The 12,168-nt window shown below is 43.2% G+C and overlaps 1 protein-coding gene across 4 annotated transcripts in view; it reads right to left on the reverse strand.

Annotated features, from left to right (window-relative positions):
- The window catches only part of EVA1A (eva-1 homolog A, regulator of programmed cell death), a 147,119-nt gene that overhangs the window by 63,936 nt on the left and 71,015 nt on the right, over positions 1 to 12,168 (reverse strand). The window lies entirely within an intron of this gene.

Genomic DNA, 12,168 nt, shown 5'->3' on the forward strand with positions numbered 1-12,168 from the left:
TGCACACTATTTGTGTTCCTTAATGTTTGAAGGGTGAAGTTAACTAATGTACAGGATCCTCCTTCCTATAGGAATTGAATTATAAAGGAATTGAATTAGTAACCAAAACGTGTTCTGAGTTGCACAGAAAGCTCAATTAATTCTTCTTCACCAAGAATGAGGTTTGCTTTAACTACTTACAGATATATTTTGTATAGTGTTTTCTCCATTGTTCTGTTACAACAAATTTTACTCCTTTTCCTACCATTTACACTCTGCTTTGACAACTGTCTTGAGGGTTAGCTAAGATGAGACGTGGCTCCAGGTACATGCACAGCACAGTAAATTCTCCTTTCCTTACTTAGCCTATTTCACTGGAGATGGAAGCCAGATTTATGGAATAGTTACTAGTTATTTTACTGACTGCTGGTTATTCTTACAGATCAATACAACGTTGGCAATCAATTGTTGATTTTTCTTAAAGATCAATGCAATCAATTCTTAAAGATATCTTTTCTTAGTCCTCTGATAACAGATAACTGTTTGCAGACCAGACACCTTTCTTGATAACTGCAATAAGGCGGCAGAAAGGTTTTCCAAGTTTTATTTCTAGGATTCACCTGTTTCCCTGAGATTTGCCTCACAGATGCAGCATTTCGGCCCACTCCCAAAGTATTCAGCTAATGTTAGCATCACAAAACAGCGCAGTGCTTCGGTAAATCCAGCAGCACTGACTTGAAGTTCTCATTCTGTGGGGTTCCCTAATGCTGTTAGACAGTTTGAGGTCTAAAGGAGGATGAAAGGAGACAAGGCGAGGTAAATATGTCACTTCCACTCAGAGCTCTGCTTATGGATGTTTCCTAACTTGGTGAAAGTCAACTAACTCACAGGAAGAGCAGTAAGGTAGCTTGGCACATGAAAAAGTTACTGCCTAGAGCCACTCATTGCAGAGATCTCTGTATTGCAAGCCATTATAAGAACAGGATTCTGAACCAGTTTAACATTTGAACCCTCAACATTTCATGATTAGAGGAGGGATTTGGGGTCATGAAGAAAGAGCTCTTCAGTGCTTTGCATCATTCCCTAAGCAAACATGTGAATTTCCATCAGCAAAAACTAAAAAGCTGTTTCAACAAAGTTCCTCAAGATTATACAAACAAGAGCAACCAAAATAAGTCAAAACTCAGAGAAGAAAAAGTGTCCTTTTCAAGGAGGCCGACATTTTTAAAGTAGACAGACTTCTACAAAGGACACCAAACAGAACGGCTTGTGCCAACTGTCCTGTGACTTAGATTGGCATAAATGCAATGAGTACCTGTGCAGTTACAGGAGTGGGGAAAATAAAGGCCAAGTTCTGCCTTGGTTCAGAAAACGTGTGGACTATGGTAAGTTTTCAAGCAATTGAACACTGAGCTTTTGGATTCTTGCTTCTTACCTTGTCCCACTAGTCAACATATCTACTATGTATTTGAGCTACAGAATCATAGAATCACCGAGGTTGGAAAAGACTTTCACAATCATCCAGTCCAACTGTGCACTTACTACCAATATTTCCCACCATATCATTTCCCTCACTACAGTATCTAAATGCTTTTTAAACACCTACAGATTTGGTGACTCCACCACCTCCCCAGGCAGCCCAATCCAGCACCTGAACAATCTTTTGGAGAATCATTCCACTGGAATGGGCTGCCCAGGGATGTGGTGGAGTCACTGACCCGGGGGGTGTTCAAGGAAAGACTGGATGTTGTGTTGAGGGACATGGTTTAGTGGGAGCTATTAGTAATAGGTGAACAGTTGGACTGGATGATCTTTTAGGTCTTTTCCAACACTGGTGATTCTATGATTCTATGATTATTTTCTAACATCTAACCAGAATCGCTCCTTGTGCAACTTGAGGCCATTCCTTCTAGTCCTGTTCCTAGTTACATAGGAAAAGAGGCCAACCCCCACCTCACTACAACCCCCTTCAGATAGTTGTAGAGAGCAGTAATGCATAGAAGAATGACTGAAGCATGCACAATTATAAGCCTAAAAGTCAACAACTGTATCTGAAATACTTCTATCTGAAAGCTTCATTATTTATTTGAGTTCTGAAAAGAGAACTGAGCACATCCAAAGACAGGCTGCTAGGACTAAGATCTTCAAAGCTGCCATTTCCTTAGCTTCAGTCTTTGGTTATGGATGCTAAAACATCTAAAAACAACCACCTGTAGCTGATGATGTGAGGAAAACAAGACAATAAAGATCAAAACGGACTAGCTCTTAATATCAGCTTCTGAGATTCTTTTGCTATGAGCTTCTGTGACTCTTCCTGTCAGCACTGGAACACCAAATTATTTGCCTCTGTTGTCTAAGTTACAACTTACTGAAATGAGAAGCAGCACAGGCACATCTCAGGCACTTTGTTAAAATCCCTTTGAGCCTCTAAGTGATGATAATGATCACTGACTGAGGGTAGAGCGCAGCAAGCTGAATGGAATGGTGACTGGCAGATGCCAACCATACATATTTCATGGACTCTCACAACATCTCACTGCTTCCTACTCTAGTTAATCACAGAATCACAGAATTGTAGGGGTTGGAAGAGGTTGTCGAGCCATTGTCAAGCCCACCCCCCTGCTAAAGTAGGTTTCCTACAGGGGTCACACATCATCTTCCTAGACAACATTCTCTTTTTTTCTTTTTTAATAGAGACCTGAAGCACAGAGGGAATAAACAACTTGCCTAAGATCACCCAGGTCTGCCCAGTTTCCCACCTCTGTTGCAGACAGAGACATCCATCACTTACACTTCTGGAGCTGCAGTCAAATCTTATGGCTGGCTGGTCCTTCAAGATGTGCTCGGGGCTCTGCTGCTCACTCCCCTCATGACACCCTCACATTTGCCAGAGATTGCAAAGTCCGCCACAAAGAGGCAAAACAGTTAAGGACGTAAGTATCAGTGTCAGATAGCAGAATCATAGAACCATATCGCAGAATAGCTTGTGTTGGAAAGGACCTCAAAGATCTCCTTGCTCCAACTTCCTTCCACGGGCAGGGTTTGCCTACCATTAGGTCAGATTGCCAGGAACCCATGTTGTGAAGGTGCTCAAGGTTTGGTGCACGTGCTCTAGGAGGTGCCAAACTCAAGATTATCTCATAAGCACTCACAGAGAGAGCCCATCTTGGCACATCTATCAACAACGCTCAGATGTCAACACTTCCAGGCAAGTGGAACATCTTAAGATGTTCTCACCTGCTGTAAGGTTGCTAATGGCACTTATCACTGTTTCAAAAATGGGGAAAGTCGGGCTCATAGCAATAAGAACAATTCTTCTGTATTTGCTGGATCAGAACTGGAATGAAGAATAAACAAACTGTATAGGAATATTGGCTCAAGTATCACGTATTATCTACAAAATGACTGACCCACTTTTTCCTCTCAGAGTTTTCCATACTCTTTCTACCAGTCCCATCTTCTTCTGATCACCATCATCTGTCTCTTTGCTCTTCTCAATCCCATTCCTATGGTATTTCCAATCTCTCTCTCCCAGTAACGATCCCTTCCTCCCAGCTTCACCTCAGGTGTTTCCGTATCTTTCTTTAAAACTGTGCCTTTCCCAGCCACCTCCTATAAACCAAGAGGTTAAGCACCTTTCCAAGGCTCCTGCGTATCCAAACCAGAGGAGGAATGCACAGCATTTCTAAGCAAGGCTGTCAGGTGGAGCAGAGGGAGTGCACAAGCAGGACAGCCAGCTCCCCTGCATCATCAAAAGGAAGAAGCCACGATGAGGGGAAGGTTTATTTATGGCTCCACTGCTCCGATTTGAGCATACAAGAGTTTGAAAGTGTGCAGTTTTCACATTAATGTATTTGTATCCTCAGAAGGAAGGGCTGGGCTTCCTACCTGCGAGCACATCCCCAGCCAGCTCCTTGCATCTATCAATCCCTGACATCTTTCTCCAGCGTCTCTCTCCCGGGACATACTTCATCAGCTAAACCTAACTATGCACAAGTTGCTCTCGGGAGGAAGGGTCAAATAATGGGAACAGTATGGAATGCAACAGATGGAAAATGGATCTGTGTGGAAGACAGGTACTCTTCAAGCCTGTGTCCCCAGGCATCACATCTCCAAGCAATGAAATGCAATGCTACCAAATACCATGGCTGAAAGCACGAATAAATAAAACATAAAGGTGCCTCTTAAAAATAAATGCTGCTCCACGATCTTTTTCCCAGGAGAACGAAGCTTCCATTGTGCTAATTCTCTGTGCGTGTGGTATCAGATACTGCATGGTCTGTTCCCTATAAGCTCTCAACATATGCTACAGATCTGCCCCTCCAGTATAAGTACTCTAAATCAGATGCTTATGCCTCCTCCTGATCTTTGCAGTTACACATATACACCAGATCTTTGCCACAGGCTATCAATCATTTCTCCTTTCCAGCATCTGAAATGCATGACCCACAGTTTAGTTTTATGTATGTTTTACTACAGTTTCTGCATAATCACACAGGAAACTTTAATTCTCACATTATGAGGCCGAGTACAAACACAAAACACCAGACAGGCTGCAAACTTCTAATCATCGTCTTTCAGAGGTGTCAAGATTGTTCCTCTGATCACTGATGGGATCAGATGCATTTCTCACAACTGGTGGAAAATATCTAAATTGCAAATTCCATTGCAAGCAATGCTTTACTCTTCATATCCAGCCCCATACATGTGCCATTTTATACTTCTCATCCCAGAGCAGTACCTGAAGTCAGTAATTACTACCTCCACCTGTGAGCTCCCCTGGTTTCTGCTGTGGGTTAAGCACAGTGATGGTGCATGAAATGGGCATTTTCTGTTGCTGGAGCAGAAAAAGCAAAGGCACACACCAGCCCCACAGCACATTGCCAGTCTGTGCTATTCAAAGAGAGATGTAGAGCTGACAGGTGGACCACCCGACTGGACCAGTGCTCTTTAACATCTTTATCAATGACATCAATGACAGAATTGAGCACACCCTCAGCAAGTTTGCTGATGACGTCAAGCTGAGCGGTGCAGTTAACACAAAGGAAGGAAGGGATGCCCAAAGTCACCAAAGGCAGGGAGGATGCATATGAGGGTAGGTTGTTTACAATTAGGATTAAGATTCAGACTCCAAATGTGCTTGCTTACTATTAATGATTACTTTGGCTCTGCTGCTTTTATGATGTTTAAAGACTCAGGAAACCACATTATGTACGGCTCCCTTTCAACAGTATGTTTTGTTCATAAAAACTGCTGGGCAAGCTAAGGAAACAGAGTGAGTTTGTGGACTAAGGATCACAGTAACCAAAATGGACACCGTGGTCTATAATACTGCTATTTCTCTGTGTTTGTTGCAGAATAGAATCATCTGAGACCCGACTTCAAACCTGTTGGTTCCTGTGAAAGATTTTGCAGCAGATCCTACATGCCAACCAGACATTATCCTTTACTGACCTGTTTGCCCAGCAAAAGTGGGGAGTTTGGTCCTAGCTTGGTGTCCACTCGGAATAATGGTGGAGGTTGTGCAACTTTTTCCATCTAAACATGGGCAAAGTCATCAGTATCAGACAGAAGACGCCCTCCTGCCCTCAGCGTACCACAGAACAGTGCACGGTGCAACTGCTGTCTCAGAAGGGGAGCCCAGGAAAAGGATGCACTGAGCTGCTGGGTGACTGTGTCCCACCCTCCTGGATCTCTTGCTTTCATAGTACCATGGGATCCAAGGCAGGAAAATGCTCACTAATGTAGTGCTCGCTGGTCAAGCCCTGGACAATACAGGACTTGCTCTCCATCAAACAAAGGCTGAACGAGCTGGGGCTGTTCAGCCTAGGGAAGAGAAGGCTCCAAGTTGACCTAAGAGAAGCCTTATAACATCTAAAGGGGAGCTACAGGAAAGAAGGGGTATGTTCAATGTTTAGTATGTTCAGTGGTGACAGAACAAGAAGAACTGGTTTCAAGCTTAAAGAGGGGAGATTTGGGGCAAGTAATAGATAGACCCTATGAGAAAAGTGTCTAAAATATCTTTAGGCACATATATATATAGGGAAATGAACTCTAGGTATCTGGTTGGTATTAAAACAAAGGTTCTTAGGATCACTGCCTATAATAGGAGCTTTGATATTTCATCTGCCTGCAGGCAGCTACATTTTGTAGCAGAATGAGAAACCATCCTACAAAACTGGGTACAAAAACAGCAAAGAACACACACCCTTCAGAAGAGACTTATTTCCCAAAGGAGATATTACTGACCTACATACCCAACTTCTGGATTCCTGTGGATACAACAAAAAGCTGTGAAAAAGTTAAAAACTGACCTGAAGCAATTTAGTAAACTTAAACCAGCACAATAGAACTGCATTTAAATATTGTGAGCTTTAAGAACTCTTTTAAGAAAAATAACAAACAGTAGATCAAAATCCATAACTTTTTTTATCAGATTTATCTGACCTAACCGTAGATGTTAACATCACAGACACTCACACTTCATCTGGTCAACACGGTTCCCCTTCATCAGTGAAGGAAAAATAAGCACTTGTACGGTGCCTGAGACATTATAAAAATGAAATAACAGCAACCCAGAACCATGCAATTCTTTTCATATACTGACTACAAAGGGAGGCCAGGTTATCTAGTCCATATGTGGCTGATTATATGGTAGATAGTTACATCTGGTCAGCATCAGAGCGTGTTTAATAACATACCTATCCGCAGCTACATTCCTATTCAGATCAATATGCCTACACACTCAGTACTCCATCCCTCTGCTTACACTCAAGACTGATAATCCAACTCTTAAGCCATGAACTTCAAAAGCATCTGGGCTGGACTAGGCTACACAAAGATCCACAACTTGCTCCACCAGGAAACGTAAGTCACCAAGCCAGGACAAGACACCTGAGATGCAATGCAGTCTGCAGAGGAGCCCTTCCAGGAAAGTAGAGAGAAATCATTACCAGCGCCTTCACTCAGAAAAATATTTTTACCATAAAAGAAGGCAGTGCTAATAATTAAATACATTTCCTTGAACTAAATCTGCTCAAATCTGTGGGAAACACATTCACAAAGAGCCACCGTGCCAAAAAGTAAAGCAGTTCATAAGATCCTGAACTCAAAAGCAAGCCAGTCTCACACATGCAGAGAACTGCTGAACCTGCACACAGCCCGGACGGGTAAATAATTTCTTGCTTGAAACTGAAGCAGCCTGGCTCAGCCGTGAGCACGTTGGGACCCTGGGGCATGGGGCAGAATTCCCTGATTATCTGCAAAAGGCAGGTCGGTCAGTCATCCACATCCAGAAAGCAGCAAACCACAGTTATTAGAAGCCTGCCTCCCCATCTGGAAATTAAATGCAAACATATGCATGTGCCTTAGTGCTGCTTGGGAGAAAATCACTGCCCCGACAGCACTGAATGGGAACGGGAAGGAAAGGAAATTCAAACAAGTATCTGTGCCTTCACTGTTTCATTCTCTGTCAGAGGCAACCTCGTTTTTAATTAAGGATAATTTAAAGGACAAAGAGTTAAAAGGTGATCAAGGAGAGTGAATCTATTTATTAATACAGGAATAGGCTAATATCTAACAAAATTTACATTACTCATTCTTACTACAACTTACTGGGTGGCTCACTCCTTTCAATGGTCAGTTGGTACACCATAGTACCAACACCCTGTACTTCATTCCTCACTGATACCCAACACATCCGCAGAAGGTTTTGATATCTGTAAAAGCAAAAGGAGACATTTTGCCTTTTTTACTTGTGGGTATCAGGTACAGCTTTCACACAGCAGGATTTGGACCCTTTGATCAATATAAAGCCTCTCAAGGAATGTGTGTTAATGTGTCATCCTGGGATAGACCCGGAATGATTTGGGGTTTTCACTGAAGAGAAAAAAAACAAAAAACAAAAAACAACCAAATGGCACATGAGAGATGGAATTTTAGTCTGTGTTATTTTTCATACTATAAAAATAATCCAGAAGAAAGAAAAAAATAAAGGAGAAATGCAGGACAGCCATTGAATTCATGGCTGCTTTAATTATCGTGATCAATGGAGATGCTGTGCTGGAGCACAACACCTGTACTTTCCAAAGCCTCATGTTACTACAGTTCAAGAGGAACTGCAGGCACTGAAGGAGATTCACCACATCTGTGTGATCCTGTCTGCACTACATGCATACATTGACAGGCCAAGGAGGTGGTGAAACTGCTATTTCTCTGCTGTTTGCTCAGCATCCGACAGCCTGAGGCCTTGCAGTTGAGTTACACAAGGCAGGAGGAAACCACGTGGCTGCCCAGTGCCAAAGAGTTTGTGACGAACTGCTGGAGCTGAGAATCACAGGATCGTTTTAGATGGAAAACACCTTCAAAAGCCATCTGGTCCAACTCCCCTACAATGAACAGGGACACCTACAGCTCATACAGGTGCTCAGAGCCCTGTCAGCCTGATCTTGAGTGTTTCCAGGAGTGGAGTTTCCCCTATATCTCTTGGCAAGGAGAAAGCCTCTAGGTGTAAGGCCAGCATCCATCCACTAAGCCATGCCAAACACCAAGCTGTCCCTCCGCTCAAAGAAAACAACAACAAAAAGACACAAATTTTGTCAATATAGAGAAGGGTTAATAATGTGCTGGGATTCTTTTTTTTTTTTTTTTTGGTCTTGCTATGAGATGATCCATTTTCCTTCTAAGTTTTTTTGTTTGTTTGTTTTTAAGGGGGATAATATATGAAAAGGCATTTCATTTATGCTTTCTTCTTAGAAAAGAAATACTGGAACCATTTCACCAAAGCTTGAAGCAAATATACATGATCTAGGGACTAGCCAGAGTAAGTTCCATCTACCACCTGGTACCTGATACACGCTCCCTCCATCACCGTGATCTGCAGGCATCTGGACTGAGGCCACTTTGGGCCACTTTCCAGATAACAGATCTGTTAGACCCCAGAAGGAGCTGCATACCAGGTATATTCCTCTCCCTGAGGCTTCAGCTTCACACAATGCAGTGACACTCTTCCAGCAAATTAAATCTCCAACTCTTCTTCCTCCCTGCCTGCAGGCACCAAGGGTACATCTGGTTGGATTAACCAGCCTCCAGAGTTCTTACACACACCTGGAAGATGGCTTTTAAAGATAAGACGTAGCCCAGCCTGGCCTCATGGGTTAGGAATTTAGTTAAATATCTTCTAAAGGGATTTAGTAGGATTTGCTTCACTATTTATATTATGCTGTATCAGTCATCCTTAAGTCCCCACACCTTTGTATTAGCAGAGCTGGGAATACAACCAGCCAGAAGGGATGCTGATATCATGATATCAGCCCCCAGGATCCTGCTTCCTGCAGAAATACTCTGGCTTACATAAGCTGCTGCTTTCCTTGCTCACCAAAATGAGTGTATAAGTGATAATAATATAATACTGAGCATAAGGATACCTGAAGCTCCAGAAAGAGATTTAGCCATTGCTCTTGGGTAGCAGTGCAGAACTGAGCAATTCTGAAACAGCATCCACTGTTAATATGTGACAAAAAAAGAAATCACAAGCCTCTGCTGGCCCCCAAAATAATTATTCAATTTAATGATTAATAAAATAATCATAAGCCTGTTCAGTGTTTGTTGCAAGACTGAGGTAACTGTAGAAAAGAGCAACAGAAAGACAACTGAGAGGCTGGGAAGCCTGATTTATGAGAAAAGATTAAAGCTGCTGAGCAAAGAGGGGCTTGGCCAAACAGTGACTAAATAAAGACATGAAAAGTAGCCATTGCCAACAGTATTTGAAGTGTCTGAAGGGGCATTAATTGCTTGGGTGGGTCTGCTTTGAGTAAACGGAGGTCCTTAAACAGAAACAGGAAAAGTGGAAACTGGACCTTCCCTGAAGATGGAGAGTGCTGGAGCGTAAATGCCACAGCCATCTCCTCCTCAATCCCGGGACTGGGTGTCCTGAAAGGCCACCTGCACTGAGCAGACATTACCAAAGGAACCATTACGGGGCTTCCAGCGGATCTTCCCCATTGCTAAGCACGACCACAGGGATTCCAAGAGCATTAAAGCCTGTTCTAAAGTCCCCATACAGCCAGAAGATAAAATATCACTGCATCAGGCTTCAGAGGGACAGCAGGAACACAAGAGAACATACAAAGAGGGAGAGGAGAGTGGCTCTCCAGACCCTTTGCATGCCACCAAATGTTGAAAAAAGCACTTCCCATGGTAGTGGGAAGACATGGAAACATCAGCCTCTGTGCCCTACCAACACTTTTATGCTCACAGAAAAGAGCAAACTGGAACAAGAGAAACGTTCTTTAGTGGCCAGATGTCTGTCAGTGAGCCATTATAAATCAGAACAGTCATAGAAGCCACATAACTCATTCAAAGCACAGCATCAACCCCCTTGACTAATTCATGTAGGTCAGCTGTTAATGTCTGCCTGCTTTGGAGCTCCTCCCCAAGCTCTTCTGGTCAGAGAGGTCCTCAGCTCTAACAGATAAAGACCCCAATGATCTTGCCTGATCCTGGTGCCTTTCATCACAGGAACAAGAGTTTTCCAAATCCCAGACAGTTTCTTGCCTGCTTCATATCAAAACAGAGAAATGGAAGAGTGGTTAGCAAGCAAGCAGCAGGGCAATGGGAAACATGCAGAGAAATGGGCAGGTGCTCACAGACAACACCAGCTGAGTCCTGATATAAGCAGAAGAAAATGGCATCATATTGATACATCTTCAAAAGTCAAAGAGAATACAAATAGACACGATCCATCCAAATATATCTTAATTAGTCATATTGCCAAACACTCCCTTTGCATTTCATCTAATCGGTATTTCACCGAGTTGTCAGCATTCTGCAGTACCCTCCAGGCACTAATGAGTTCGCATCACGGTGTCAGTGCCTGTGGCATTAACCTCAATTAGGAGCAGTTAGGGTGACTGCCGAACGAAGGGTCAGCCATCCATTGCTCAGACACTACTCTGACTGCAGCCTGCAGCCTCCCACATTCACAGGTAGGTCTGCATTTCTTCATTGACATTAAGGGTGCTTTCAATTGCTTTCAAGGCTGTGTCCCAGAGTAGGGTGGTCTCAGCACAGCCAGGGGGGCCCACAGAGCCACCCCCAGCCTGGGACCAGCTCTCTGTTTGGCAGATTGCAGTTCAGTCCCAAGAACTTGCATATTTATGCCAGAGAAAATTGTTCGAAAATAGCAATGGTTTAGAAACCTCATAGATTTGTCAGCCAAAAGAAAACCTTGGTTGTGTTACGGTTTGCCGTCACACTTATTGCAGCAGAAATTCTGGGTTCATACTAACGCCTTTCTAACGTTTCTAAGAAACGTAGGTCATATCAGAAGGAAGAAAAATCCCACCTGCATCCCAGCCATCCTTGCCATCAGCCCCTCCACAACGTCTTTAGATACGCCAGCCATGCCTGTGGCTCCAGCCCTCCTGGTCACACAGGTGCATCTGCATTGCATGCACCTGAGCACCCTGGGTTGGCTCTGCCTTCCTACCAGGTGCTCAATCACTGGATCAGGCCACGACTCAGCACTTCTGCTACAGTAGTGAAAGCCTGTCCCTATTCACTGCCATGGGTTTTGTGAAACATCACAGCAGGGTTAATAATACATGCATCTTTATGAAAGCCTGAAACAAGGAGATATCCAACAGAAAGTTCTCTACACGGCAATTATTCTTTAAATTAAAACACAACAAGTTGCTTACTTTTATAGTTTCTTTTAAGAGAATACCAGAATTAACTTTGATCCAGCACGACCACGTGGAACTAGAATTTGATTTCGTGTTTAGTTGGGTTTTATATTTTGAAGGATTTTGCTTTCTGAGAGGAAAATTATGTGCCTGAAGATCACAAAATCCAGCTCAAACATGGTGAATCATGATCGTGGTTTTGAAAAGGAACCATGGACACCCTCAAGTAACGAGGCAGATTTCACCCACTGAAAATCAAACCGTGACATATTCTGCTCTCAAGCATGACTCATTTCCTGATGCAGTCAGGCTCTGACTAGAAAGCTGAAGCCATACATAGAGGTCACTAATGCCTTCTATAGTAGGCTTTGGGATCAGAGGAGGCCGCACAGGGCTTTGAAGGAGATACCTTCTAGGAAATACATCATGAGGCCCTGTTTGGTTTGTTCCTGATTCTGAATTATGGAGCTCACATCCCCATGAGAATGAGATGCTCTCCAATCTC

This window comes from Coturnix japonica, chromosome 3 (assembly GCF_054131305.1).
Source record: "Coturnix japonica strain WE chromosome 3, WE-NBRP24, whole genome shotgun sequence".
Taxonomy (NCBI): domain Eukaryota; kingdom Metazoa; phylum Chordata; class Aves; order Galliformes; family Phasianidae; genus Coturnix; species Coturnix japonica.